Here is a 14,901-nt window from a genome sequence, read left to right as displayed (position 1 = left end):
ATGTGACTGTAAAGCAGCCTGATACTGCTCTGGTAACTAATCCTTTTTACACTATTTCTCTCCGAAAGCTTTTAGGACCCTGTATTCATTTCTAGAAGCTGAAATTAATAGAACATGTTTAGAAATGAGTCTTTTTCAGGGCGCCTGGGTGGCTAAGTCGGTTAAGCATCCGACTTCGGCTCAGGTCATTATCTAGCAGTTTGTGAGTTCGAGCAACACATTAGGCTCTGTGCTGACCACTCAGAGTCTGGATCTGCTTCTGATTCTGTGTTTCCTCCTCTCTCTGCCCCTCCCCTGCTGTGTGCTCATTCTCTCTCACTCTCTCTCTCTCTCTCTCTCAAAAATAAACATTAAAAACTTTAAAATAAGGAAGGAGTCTTTTTCATTCATTGGTAGGACATTCAGTGAACTCTCTCAGCCTGTACTCGCAGTGAACTCACATTTTTTTTTTTAAATTTTTTTTTAATGTTTTATTTATTTCTAGGAGAGAGAGAGAGACAGCGTGAGCAGGGGAGGGTCAGAGAGAGAGGGAGTCACACACTGAAACAGGCTCCAGGCTCTGAGCTGGCAGTCAGCACAGAGCCCGACGCGGGGCTCGAACCCACGAACGGCGAGATCATGACCCAAGCGAAAGTCGGACGCTTAACCGACTAAGCCACCCAGGTGCCCCTGAACTCACATCTTTTAATTCTGGGAAATTTTCTTGTGTTATTCCTTTACCACTTATAGCCACTTCTGCTTCTTGTTTTCTCATTCTCCATACACGCATGAGGAACTCCCTGCAGTTCCCAGTACATGCTACCCCTACCCCCACTCACATCTCCATTCCTTTGCATAAGGTATTTCTGCTTTGCGTGTCTTTCTCTTCCCAGGAAATTCCTGTCCCTAATTATCTGCTTCAAGTCTCAAGAGCAAATTAAATCCTCCCTCTGTGCCTTAGCACCTTTCTTTATCCATTCATCTTTCTCACTTACCTCCCACCTTTAAGGGACTATAAATCCCTTAAAAGGCAAAACTCATTTCCATTTACATCTGTATCTTCTTCTGCACCTAGTACACAGCCAGGAACATTGCACTGAATTTTTTCCATTCAAAAACTGTTGAATGAAAAATGAATGAATAGTTTCCGGCTATTCTTCCATTATATCTTTTACAACTAGAAAGATTCCAATCAATCAGACTAAGTAAAATCTGAGATCTGTAGTTTTTACAAGTTCCCCCAGAGGATTATGAAGCAAATTCTAATTGGGAAAACTACTGCCTAGGATTCTTGGGAAACTGAGGAGAATATGTTTGGGACTCCAGAATAAGGTGTCTATGAGTCCAAAGGAGAAAGAAGAAGAGGAGGAGGAAGGAAGGAAGGAAGGAAGGAAGGAAGGAAGGAAGGAAGGAAGGAAGGAAGGAAATTCTTTTCAAAACAAACCTAGAGAACTGAACCGGGATGAGACCAATATGAATAAATCTAAACCTCAGGTACAGGGCAAGACCGGGAAATATGGATGAACAGAGGTAGGATCAGTTATATTTGAAACAGACGTAAAGGTGCTAGAGGAAGGTTGACCTCTGAGTAGTATAGTTCTCCAGGACCTTCACTCCTTGAGATGAGGCAACTAATCATGTTCTTCCCAGAATCACTGTTACTCACTTTGTGATACATCATGCCATTTGCAAAACAGCTATGTATGAATGGGACTATGTAATTACTTGAATGTTTTATTGAGACCATAAAAAAATTAAGTCCCATCTTATTATGGAAGAGGCCAATAATTCCAGGGTAGATGAATACAGGTTTAAATTCCGGTGAGCTCGGCAAAACATCATGGATTCAAATGAAAAACTTGACTGAGATTCCCATTGCCGTCTATACTAGTGTCAGACCACGTATATGTTTCCCCCACTATCTGAAAGTACAACCTTCCTATGAAATCTTTCATTAGCCAAAATGCTGTAAAGCAAGAAAGAAACTGCCATTAATTTATATGGAAAAACTGTGAGCATTTCCAGACCCAAAAATTAACTCCTCTTAGGCTTTTCTGGTACCTCAGGACACATCTTGCTAATGGACACACAAAATAAAATTAAGATAAAATAAAGTATAGACACTCTCAAACACAGTTCAAGCTATGGCAGCTTAATGCTAAGACGCTTAGTGTGGTTCCAGGGAGAGAAGCTTGGGGTACGTGCTGCCTCTACAACAGCTCAGGGCAAAACAAATGCTGAATGCAATGTTCCCCTTTTGCTTTTTTCCCTAAATGTGAAAATCACCTTCAGATTTCTGTTAGCAAAAACAGGTACTAATATAGGTCTTCCAGAAGCAAAGTGGTATCATGCAAATTTTCAAAAAGCAGAAGATACCTGTATATTTATCTTCCCCTTGAGCTACCTCTCTTTAATTTAAAATTACTCTAAGAGGATCAACTTATGATTCGAAGAATGGCAAATCTGAGTTGCTGATTAATCATACTTACAGCATCCTGGGGAAGACTGCTACCTGATCAAATCATGTTCTAATTTTTCAGATGTGTTCCCCAATGAATATGCCTGAATTTAATAATAAGGGTCATCTGTGTAAATGTATTTACATGGTATGCCCAATCAAATGAAGTTTATATCCCGCCATATTAAAATAATTGCTTTTACACAAGGCAACTTTTCTCCATGCAACAATACCCAGTCCCAATTTGGTAGCATTTTAACTTTTGTTTCCTAGACTCTCAGAGCTGTTTTAAATATTAGTAAGTATCTAGCACACAGCACTGATGGTTAAGTCAGAGGAGGGATAGCACAAAAATCAAAGCATAACAGGGTGTCACAGCACTGAAAATGTTGAAGATCACTAATGGGATGGTTGAGTCTTATCATGTGAGTACATGGATAGTAAGACAACCTTTTCAACTTTTAAAAATTTTCTTAAAATTAAAATTTTAAAGATTTTTAACTACTAACTTAATTGCTGAAAGCAAATATATATATACACGTGTGTGTGTGTACACACATACATGTCACCATCAGTCAACTAGTAAAAAGTGAAACTGTATGAAGGTAGAAAACCTTAAGTAGAGCATTGACTTTAAAGTTTTCCTCTTTCTAGTCCCGCCCCAAAATAGACTTTTGTCCTGAATTAAAAACAACAAAATAAAACAAAAAAGACTCTAATGTTCTAACATTAAAAAAACAAGATTTAGAATTAAACAGATAGGAGTTTGAACTCTGTCTCTAGCTCTTGGTAACATTGAACCAATCTCATTTTCTGACCATGGCATTTCCAACCAAATAAATAATAAATTTGAAATCTCTTCCATTCTGCTACCAAATGTTTTAAAGTTGCTAGCTCAAAATTATAAAGTTTGCAGAGTATTATTTGACTTCTTTAATGAATCTTACTTCTAAATACCACAATTTCAACACAAAAGCAGCATGGTCCAGGGAAAGGGTCCCAGTTAGATCCAGCAGTAAATCTGAATTTACTAGCTGTTAGGCCTTGGCCCAGGCATTGTACCTCTCTGACCTCTGTTTTCTCACTGGCAATAATACCCATTCGGCAGAGTTGCTGGGAAGTAAGAGGTGCTGTGAAAGTGCCTGGCATAGTGCCCAGCACCTAGTATACAATACTCAATACAGGGAAATTATGGTTCCCAAGTTATCTTAATAAGTCTTGTTATCATATTTAGTGGTCATCTACTCCTTCAGCTTTCACCACTGGGTATGCTTTCCTCAATAGTTTTCTGCCCTGTGTTTTCAGAATTGTTTTGTATCTCCGTTAGTCTTGCAGAGCAATGATTAATAGATAAATGTACTACTGGTCCCTAAATTCTTATCTGTGTATGTTTTAATTTTTTCCTCACTCCTGTTTGCTGCTCTTGGTCTTCATCATTTTTGCAAGATCTTAGTGATTATAATTCTCTTTTAAATTATTTTTGCATAATGAGACTAAGTTATTAAAAGATGATACTTTTTTTTTTTTTTGGCACTTTTTAGATAACCAGAGTTTCCAGGATCTATTAATTCAATGATTGCATTCACTCTGGTAGGTTCCTAGAATATACCTACTTACATGACGGCCACTGTCTTCCTTTAAGATCTTATCTACTACATATCAAATGGATTCAAGAAATTGCAACCAGCTTCATTAAATGCCGGCAAATCATAACTTATTTTAAAATTAAATCCACCTAATTAAAGGGCTAATAACTTTACTAGAAAATCGGTCTTTGGATTTTTTTCTGGATTTTTCTTTTAGGTTTATATGGGCCTGTGATTTCTGAATTCAGATTCTTCCTCTTTTTCTATCCCTAATTTAAATTTTTCCTTTTTCCTTTCTTCACAAGAGTCACAAGTCTATTTTTGATGCAGTATAGGAAAAAAAAACTTTTATTATGACCTAAATCTGACCAAAAACCAAAATAAACAAAAAAAAAAAACTTTTAGAAAAGAGCCCTTGACAAATTCTTTTGCCAACCTTGTTGCTCTAATATTTATTTATGCGAGTATTGTTTCAGTCTCCTTAACACAGATGAGTGAATAAAATAATAAAAATATGCTTTATCATCATGTGTGTTAAAACAATACCACTTGGATTATGGGTCTACAATTATTTTTTTCCTACAAGTCTTAGCTTCAAAACCTGAGGAAAGCAGGAGTTTGGCATGTATGTTCATAAGAGTAAAGTCAAAGATTCTAAGATTCTACTCGTGAACAGGACTGCTGTTCTGTTGTTTTTAAACCAACCAAAAAAGACCTGTAAGACTACCTAGTGGAGACTAGGTTGCAAATGGAACCAACCAGTACTTGTGTCTACCATAGATACCCCTTCTTTCCTCCAAGGCTGCCGCTGGAAAGCGACATATCCTGTAAAGAACAGGTTGAACTCAGTGAACAGGATCTTTAGTCATGGAGATGGGAGAGTAGACTTTAAGAATCTAAAAATTAGCTATTGCTTCCTTTTTTTCCTCTATGCCTCACCATACAAGTAACAAACTCCTCTAATTAGATCAAAGGTTAAAATAAAACCGAGCTAGTTAAATGAGACATTATTTGTACTTTAATATTCAATTAATGAAAATGGACTTCCGGGACACACTTCCTTGCCAGAAATGTTGTTACTCGAGGCAAAGCACCAGAGGAACAGGAATGTAGGAGGCAGAGGCACTTTCAACACAGAAAAACCGTGTGGAAATGTGTCTGTGCTCAAATAGAAGCCCAACTAGGCAATGCGAAGTAGGTACGATCCATGACATGGGTCACGGCAGAGGTGCTTGTGTTAAGCGATTGGACGCACGGGAAGAGAGCTGGATCAGAAGAAAGTAAAGAAGCACTGAGAGGACACATTTCCATGGGTTGGCTGGAAGAGGAATTTACAGATGTTTGGGGGTGGGGGTGGGGTGAAAACAAGAGTAAACAAGGCTTACTTCAGTCAGCAGGCCCACCCATCACCAAATGCGCTGCTTCTTGGCTCCTGTTTCTACCTGTAAACGATTTTCTGTCAAATAGAAAATATCTTGAGAACCCTAGCTGCTAACAAACAAGTACCATCTTGGACTAATTACCTGGAACGAATGTTCCTTGAGAAGGGTAAATATGACAGTTAAAACCTGGATGGGGCGCCTGGCTGGCTCAGTTGGTTGGGCGTCCGACTTCCGCTCAGGTCATTATCTCGCAGACCATGGGTTCGAGCCCCATGTCGGGCTCTGAGCTGACAGCTCAGAGCCTGGAGCCTGCTTTGGATTCTGTGTCTCCCTCTCTCTCTGCCCCTCCCCCACTTGCTCTCTGTCTCTGTCTCTCAAAATCAAATAAAGACAAAAAAGAAACAAACAAACCTGGTAACCTCGACATAAGAGGACAGCAAATGGGCATTGCTAAAAACAGAGAAGACCATGGAAGACCCTATATGAAGCATTGATCCAGAGACAAAGCTAAAAACTACGGAGAGAATCTCTGGTTATTAGAGTTACCTAAGAAGAAAATATGACACTCTGTGTAGTAGGGAGTTGCCTAACGCTGAGAGTGTTCAATGGGAGGTGGTCATGTGGAATAGGAGATTCTTGCAACAGCTAGAACAGTATGAATGGTTTTTAAGACCTACTCCAACCCTATGTAAAGGAACAGTGATGAGTGTCAGCGATGGAAACAACGGAGATGACTAGGCCATACTCCTAAATTTCTCCTCCCAAACGGGTTGAGAAGGTGAGAGTCATATTCCAGACTTCTATCCAACCACTATTCTTTCCCCTGTCCTCAACTTCTAAAGGCAAAGAGCTTTGTTCATGCTGAAAGCCATGGTATAACCACAGAAAATAAAAACTCTGGATGATGATATACTATTATTCTTTTCTCAGCAAAATGAGATTGCATTACCCCATGCAGTGGGGTGGGCTGCAAAGCTTAATGGTGCACGTTCATTTATCAGAAGCAGGCTCATGCTCCCCCAGCACCCAACACCGTGCATAAGGTGTATGAATAAACCCAGTTCCTACAAGTCAATTTTACCTTCAGATCTGGGGGGCTACACATGCCAAGTGTCTGCCTGTACTGGTTTGTTCAGTAAAGTCAAACAGTACAGAAGAGAATGCAAAATTCACATGAGTTTTAAGATTAAATACAAGATTTTAAAGGAAGTGCTTGCTTCTATGGGAGTATTTATGGTTATATTTACAGATCCCTGAAGAAATACATTCTTCTCCACAACAGGGTACTTTGGTTAAAAAAAAAAAAAAAAAAAAAAAGTTTTATAAACAAAGACTTTTTCCAGGACCTTTAGATAGAGACTCTTGCCTTCTCTTTTTGGTTTTCCTATACAAAGTCCAGAAAGGAGAAGGTTAGTCCCTGAAAATACGCTGTGCTCAAAGCTAGCTATAAGAATGGTTCTAAGTAATTTGGTTTTGGTTTTCTAGGTCATAACCTTACCTATTCATACAACTCCTGAGTTCCTCAAATTCCTCATACAGATATTTAAATGCATTAACTTTCAAATGCTTTCCAAAAAATATTGTACATAAACACAGAGGTACACAAAGCTGCTTACAAATCCTTATACTCAAAGCAGGAGAGTAGCTATGAAAACCTCCGAGCCCTGCATTTACACATGGAGTGCGATTTGGAACAAGGCCAGCCACCAAGGGCAAGCCTTACCTGGGTATCGACGACACAAGCAGTTTGCTCTGCGTCTAACTTGAGAATGTGGAAAACAGTCCTCGCTACTCAGTTATGGTGGCTGAAGTTTTAAGTGCTGGTTCAAGCATTTCCATGTGCTGTCTCACAAGCTGGGTGCAGCAAGAAGGCATTACTGCGCCCAATGGACACATGACAAAACTGAGGATGAAGGGTATGAAAGTTGCCCAAGCCAAGTGCCTAACCTACAAGCTACACGACTGGATTCAAACTCAGGTCTTACTTCAAAGTTGTATCATTTTTCTTCACCATATCGTTTGTCTTTCTATTCACTGTGTCATTCTGCCTCTTCCTTCTAATCCACCTTTTTTCTTTCAACAAACCCTTTTCTTATTACAGTAATCACTGGATTGCTTATCATCCATCTGAAGTTCCATCTGAGGCTTTAATTTCTGATTAGCAATTGTGATGCAGGGTTAGGGTGGCAAAGCATGGCTGCTTTGTTCTCACAGAATCATCTACTGTGTTGGGATTATTTAACTGCTATTAGGGCATAATCGATGCTTCAGATGTCCGTAGGAGGGTCTGACACAAAAGCACCCAAGTATCAGTCAGACCAATCTAAGCTCTAGCATTTACAGCTCTCTTTCCTTAACAGGTACAGTTTTCTGATCACAGCTGGAACTCTGTTTATTTGTGTGTTGTGGGGCAAGGTTAATAGCCACGAAAGAAGTAGCCTAAATCTTCCCCGCAGTAAGACCAAAAGGTGCCTTAGCTGTTCCTATTACATTTAGATAGACAAGACACCCTCCCTGTCAATCTGTCCTGGGTAGAATAAAATGAAAAACAAATGATCCAAATTGATTTTTATTTTCAATATCTCTGGATCCAGATATAAGGCTATCTTATTCCAAGAGGTATTATATCACCACAAACACCTTTTTCTGGTTTAAAAAAAAAAAAAAAAACATCGATTCTCTTCTCTCTTTTCTTTGAATCTAACAATTTCTAAAAACTGTCCATTTTTCTCTTTTACTCCCCACTAATAGTTGCACTCTATGTCTGACCTCTTCTCATGAAACATCATTGTAATTTCTCCAGTGTTTTCTCCGACTATTTACTCCACGCCCCTCATAACTCCTGTTTATAGTTGGGTAGCCCTGTCAGTTTCACTGCTCATTCCAGATAGGCACTCGGCCAATATATTGCCAATAACACTCACTCTTGTGCTAACTTAAAATACACAGTGCAGCTGGCCAAGTTTCCTTATTTGGCAAGAAGGTCCCTTAGTTCCCAAGATCTTTGACCATCCATTTTTAGATCCAAATCCTCCTGCTTAATATCTGGATATTTCTCTTTGTCTCTTTCTAATGTGTATTATGTGCTCCCTAAAAGAGTAAGATGAGATCAATCATCTTTGCTTTCATAGAGAAGGGTCCTTGTCATTGCACTGTGGTCATTTACTCTGGAATTATTGCCATTATAACTTTTGATTTAAATATTATTTTCCTCCAGGTTAAAAAAAACCTCGAGAAAAGTTGTTGTAGGAATTATGCTGTGAAAGACGAAAATAAAGAGTACACATTGCTTTATAAGACCATTTTCCCTTATGTTAATTCACCCTGTCCAAACAAACCAAATTCACGTTCATTTGCAATCTCCCAAATCTCTCACTACGGTAGCCAGAACTTTAAACAAAGGCTCTACAAATGACCAAAACCATAACTAAAATGCAGCCGTCACGTGTTTTTTCAGAAACTCGAAAAACGACATGAAATTTCACTGTGGAGATCTGGGCCTACTACAAGGAGATCATTAACCGTCTCCAATCACCTGTTTCTTTTCGTCTTTAAAAGTGATTGTGGGTCGGGATCCACTGAATTCTCACTGCTCACTTCAACTGAGGTCAGGAGAGCAAGAAGGCTCTCCTAAATCCCCTTCAGGGATACACCAGGAATATACTATAGCAACCATCTGAGGCGATTCTAATACACCATTATTAATAGAGAGCTGTTTACTGCAGTATCATTGGAACGGGCCACGAAATGATGTTGCTTTCATTATTACCAAAAATACTAATTAAGTCCTCCGTAAACAGTGCTTATGCAAAGATCTCGAGGCGCAGCAGAAACGCACATTTGCAGCAATCGAACAATGCGCTGCCCCGTTTTTTAGGCCAATTCCAAGCCACCTCGCCGGGTCTGGGGCAAAGTCGGTCCGCAAGCTGTCAGGAGCTAGCGAGGCGTGGCGGCCGCCTTGGCGCTGCCCTGCCGGCCTGGGGACGCCACGGGGTCGCCGGGGGACAGCCTGGCCCCCTCGCCGGCGGCAGAAGGGGCCGCTGGAGGGGGCGGGCGGCGCGGGCTGCACGCTGCCCCGGGGAGGGCCGCTCGCGGTGGGAGAAGCCGCCCGGGCCGGGAGGAAAGCAGAAGTTCGCGGTCTCTCCTCGCACGCACAGCCCTCTGCCGGGAAGTGGCCTGCGCCCTGCCCTGATTTGGAAGACTCGCGTTTCGCCTCCCAGAAGTGCCGGCTCGCCCGCTGAGAGGCCGGCGCTCGGGCCCGGGGGGCCCGGGCTCGGCCGGCGGGGCGCCCGGCGTTCGGCGAGGGGGAAGCGGCGGCCCCGCAAGCCGGCGCCGAGCGCAGGGCCGAGGAAGCCCGACACGCTGCGCCCGCTCTTCCGGGCGCCAACTTCTGCGTGCGACCGGCCCGAACTTCGGGCCCTCTGGGCCGCGGCGCGGAACTCCGCGGGCGGCGGGAACGCTCGCTCCGGTCGCAGCCGCACGGAGGGCCCCGGGCCCGGGACGGTGCCCAGCGGGGCCCCGCGGGCCGTTAGGGCCTCGGCCCCGAGACGCCGGGAGACTCGCGAGCGCGGCGGGGGGGGGGGGGCTCCGACCCACCCTCGCCCCCCGCGGCCTGCGGCCTGGCCCTTACCTGGCTCCCGAGCCGGGCGCGAGCGGCAGCCGGGGGCGCCGAGGCCCGCGCGCGGCGAGGACAGGGACGGAGACCGGGGGTCGAGAGGACGGCGGCCCGCGCGGCTCCCACGCTTCCGCCCGAGTCAGGAGTTGAACATTCCGCCTCTCCGCCCCGCGCCAATGAGGAAGACAGTCGCGGCAACAGCACCACCTACCTCCGAGCGCGGAACGGCCCGGCCTCCCTGCCCGCGCAGCTGCTCCGACGCGCGGGCCGGCGGGGCGTGGGGAAGCGCTCGGGCCTCCCGGGCCTGCACCCCCGAGGGCGCCGGCCGCCCCCGCGCCCTGGCAGCCGCAGCAGCCCCGGGACGCCGGAGCTGGGCGGGGAGCGCGCCAGCCCCGCCGCGCGCGGGGCGAGGGGAGAGGGAGGCGTGCCTCTGGGCCTCTCCGTAGCTTCACCTCCGTTTAACACGTTGACCCCACCTGCATGGTCAGCTCAGTCCTTATCCACAAGTATTTACTGTGGCAGAGGCGCTGGGAGTACAAAGAGATGGGAGGCTGCTTCATACCCCGCAGGAGTTAATTATCTAGTTGGGAAGGAAGGGCACAGACGTGGAGAGATCATTTCTAGGAGATAGGGCTGAAGGCTGCTCCAGTGGAACCGTAAGTAAGTACGTCCGGAATTGTGAGGAGGGGTCATGGTCTCTGCCCTGGTTGGTGACTTTAACAGAACTGAGTTCAGATGAGAAGACTAGAATCCGTTCCACGTGTGAGCAACAGGTGGCAATACGTATTGGGGGAAAAACGTGACTGTTGACTGGGAAGGATGATTTGTGGAGGAAAAGTGAGCTGAGGTCGCAAAGGCAAGCATCATCCAGGGGTTTGAGTTTGGGTTTTATTATCTGTGGGCCCTGGGGAGCTGTGGAGAGCTAGAATCATTAAAATAGGTGTTTGTGTTTGCACAGTGATTTAGAGAGAGAGCAGCCCACGCTGTTGTAGAATGCGTTGCTAAAGCAAAACTGGGAGGCGGCGTGAGAGGTCAATATTGTCACTACGTCTTAACAGGATTGTGAGGACCTGAGCAGGAGTGTACAAAATGGAACCCGAAAAGGGGGGATGGAATTGAGAGCCACGTTTCGGGAGGTGGAAGAGAAGAAGCCAAGAGTCAGAAGCGATGCCCAGGTGTCAGACCTGGGTGACTGGAAGAAGGATGGTGTCATTGACAGAAATAGGGACGCGGGGGGATGGGGGGGAGAAGCTGGCTTCCTGTTGAGTTCCAGGTCATGGGAGGAAGAACAGGTAGAGATGCAGCAGTTGAAATATGAAACGGAGATTCAGAAAAGAGGTCGTGAGAGAGATACAGTTGTAAACCAGCATCCAGTGGAAGATATGAAAGCAGAGGGATGGAGGGATATAAGCTAACCGCACAACTTTCTAGCCTGTTATTCAAACTGTTGGATTTTCCCTGTGGTGAGAACACGGAATGTTAGCACCGATGGAGCCTATTTTGGTAACTGAGAAATTGGGGTTGATGAAAACTGTCAGGCTAACAAAATTGCTGATGTAGGTAATCACATGATTCTAAAAATCGTCCGAACATTGAAGAGTAAAGTAGGGCTCTTCAGGATAGACCCAGGGAGAGGTGACCAGTACCTCTGTGTCACTTTTGAAGGCACTGCACTTGATGGAAAGGACACTGGGAATCCGAGAACCCAGCTCCTGGTTTTAGTCCTGCCACTAATCAGCTGGGCTCCTTTGCCAGACAGGCCTTGGTTCTCTCCTTCGCGGAAGAAGAGGGCCCAGTTGGATGTTAGCCCCAGGCTCCGGCTTTAAACCTGTGAATGTATTACTTTAAATTTGGAGCGCGTGCCTTAAGAGTCTTCACATTTTTACCACATCCCCTTTCCTACCCACCCATTTTTCCTCCATTCTGTCTTCCCCACATAATTAGGTGAAGAGAATAACCGGGAGGAACACTGAACCCTAAAGAGCACTTTCACAAGTCCGCTTAAGTGATCATCTGGTAGGCATTCTCTTCTCTTCCCAAGTAGGTTGCAAGTTCCTTGAGGTGGTATCTTCTATCCTGTTGTATCTGTCCGTAGCCGAAATAGGCACATAATTGGGTGATAAACTGGTTGCCCCAAGTCTGACTCTTCTTTGGTCAAGCTGCCCTTTTCCTTATGACTGTATTGATCTCTTTGGGCCCCAGACCTAATAAATAAAGTCTAGTGTTCTTCCCATGCCTGACTCTGCTTTTTCAAACTTTCAAGTCCTTTTTCTTTTTCTTTTTCTTTTCTTTTTTGAGAGCATGTTGGTTAATTCTCACCTGCATAGCTTTACACATGTAAATAGCAATAGAAAAGAGACCTAGTCAAACCTCTCTTATCAAGTCTTTCTATTCCTTCACTTCAAATGCCTCTGCACTAAAAATAGATGTACTCTCAGCAGTGGGGTGGATTGGGAGTCCTTAGCACCCTCTTATATCCAAGAACATCCTCCAAAATAAATATGCAATGTCAGTAAAAACAAAACAAAACAAAAAAAAAACAGTGTATTTGCTATGCAAATAGCTTAAAGAAAAATGTTTTCTGGTCCCCCATTCAGATCCTTCTCCTCTTGAATAGAAATTCTGGGACCACCACCAACTATGGGTAGATCAGAGAAGTGTAGACATAAATCCTATTAAGAGGATAGAAGGAAAGGCAATTTACAAGGAAGAAAGCATTCTGATTATCCTTCCCTCCCTTTGCAGTGATGGGAGTTGTGAGGCACGCTGGTAGCCAGGCGCATTTTCTTTAGCCATCTCAGTCCCCCATTGCAGACCGTGAGTCGTCTGTGTCGACATCATGCCTAAGAATGACCAGCTTTTACACAAAGGTTGTTGTTCTACCTCCTGCATCACTCTGGGAAATGAAGGCTCACCATCACGGAACCTTTAAGATAAGCAATCATTGCCTTCAAATCACAAATGAAGCCCAGGTCACTGTTGGACCTTAGCTTTCATATCTAACGTAAGGACTTAAGAATTCACAAGAGTATTTCAAGTACCAAATATGCTTAGGTGTCCCAGAGCATGAAAGGCGCAAGCAGCGGGGCATGAGGAGAAATAGGAGACTTATGCAAAATGTGTTCAACAGCCATTTACTGAATGGCAGGCATTATTCGGAGCTGGTGATTATAACAGTGCCCAAGACGCGACTTTGTTCTCAAAGTTTGCTGAGTGCAGTGGAGAAGCCAGGAAGACACAAGTGATTATATTGTGATGTGCTCTTAAGAGGCCAAAGATTGTGGAATTATAGCAGGGCCCCTAACATCATTTTGAGAAGTCAAAGAACCCCTACATCCAGAGGAGAAGAATGAGGTGAACCTGCTGGACAAAAAGATGGGAAAAGTATCATAGGCAAAAGGAACAGTAAGTACAAAGGCCCAAAAACATTTAACAAGTTCAAGGAATAAATCCTTCAGATATCTGAGTAAAGGCATTGCCAGGAGGGAGTAATAGTTCTCACCATGGTGGAAATAGTAGCAACAGTAGCAATAAGAATCATGATCATGATAATAACAGCAATGGCTAGTATTTACGGAGAGCTCATGTGCTGTGCACTGAGCTAAGAGTTTTCCACACACTCTCCATCACAACAATCCTATCAGGCAGTTCGAATCATCATCCCCCGCTGTAGGGCAAGAAAAAGTCTCGGAAAATTTTAGCAACTTGTCTTCCTGCAGGGACCAAGAGGTGGACTTTAGGGTTTATTCTTTCAATTTTTTTATAGTTTGTATTTCTTTTTTTGAGACAGAGCATGAGCAGGGGAGGAGCAAACAGAGAGGGAGACACAGAATCCGAAACAGGCTCCAGGCTCTGAGCTGTCAGCACAGAGCCCCATGCGGGGCTCAAACCCACGAACCGCGATATCATGACCTGAGCTAAAGTCAGACACTCAATCCACTGAGCCACCCAGGCACCCCAAGGGGCTTATTCTTTCAGATTAAGCAATTCTCCGATGCTTTGATCTCAGGACTCCTTTACACTCTAAACGAGTGCTCGAGGGTGCCAAATAGTTTTTCTTTATGTAAGTTCTATCTATCAATATTTATCACATTAGAAATCAAAACAGAAATCTCTTTATTTAAAATTAACTTATGCTAGATTAAGTAACATGTTTTAATGAAAAAACAAATACTGTCCAAAAAAAAAAAAAAAAGTGGTGAGAAGAGTGTTGTTGTTTTATATATTTGCAAACCTCTCTGACATCTGGCCCGAAAGAAGACAGTTGGATTCTCATATTTGCGTCTGCATTTGCTGTATTCCAGTATCACACAACATGTACCCTCCAGGAGAGTCCACCGAACTGTACGCTTATAAGAGAGCACAGTGAAAATAACATTTTCTTATCTCTAGGAGATGAGATTTGACCTTACAGGTTGACTAAAGGGGTTCCCAGAAGTACATTTTGAGAGCTGCTATTTTAGAGAGTCTGAGGTACTCCTTGAGCCAGAAGGAATCAGTCACCTTGTGTCCTGCCTGCCTCAAGATGCAGCGTCACAGGGCAGCTGCCTGGAACAGGAAAGAAGCACTTTGCTAGACCTCATAAATCTGGGAAGTGATACCAGTGTATCCCTAAGCAGCTGTCACTTGCTTGGGACCATACTGCCCTGGTGGTCATGAAAGATGAAGGCTACATACCCGGGTCTTGAGTCGCATGCACTGCTCACTCTTTGCTACTCTTTGCTGTGCTAGTCTTCTTTGGTATCCAAGATCTAAAATGAGATTGGGGCGCCTGGGTGGCTTAGTCGGTTAAGCGTCCGACTTTTGCTTAGGTCATGATCTCGCGGTTTGTGGGTTCGAGCCCCACGTCGGGCTCTGTGCTGACTGCCAGCTCAGAGCCTG

General features: G+C 44.0%; 1 protein-coding gene across 3 annotated transcripts in view; it reads right to left on the bottom strand.

Moving 5' to 3' along the window:
• Positions 1-10,279, bottom strand: part of MAP3K20 (mitogen-activated protein kinase kinase kinase 20) — a 187,532-nt gene extending 177,253 nt beyond the window's left edge. The window contains exon 1 of one of the 3 annotated variants that reach the window (XM_039239185.1): positions 10,232-10,279. The gene's annotated coding sequence lies outside the window, so the exon portion shown is untranslated. Of the gene's footprint in view, positions 1-10,035; positions 10,125-10,231 lie in introns of those variants that run through there. The other 2 variants (XM_039239187.1, XM_039239188.1) reach the window with 2 other exon arrangements.
• Between the last annotated feature and the right edge of the window lie 4,622 nt (positions 10,280-14,901).

Source organism: Hyaena hyaena, unplaced genomic scaffold, assembly GCF_003009895.1.
Source record: "Hyaena hyaena isolate Hyena2069 unplaced genomic scaffold, ASM300989v1 scaffold_154, whole genome shotgun sequence".
NCBI lineage: Eukaryota > Metazoa > Chordata > Mammalia > Carnivora > Hyaenidae > Hyaena > Hyaena hyaena.
The sequence above is the reverse complement of the archived record's forward strand: the minus strand, read 5'-3'. Positions and strand labels throughout refer to the sequence as shown.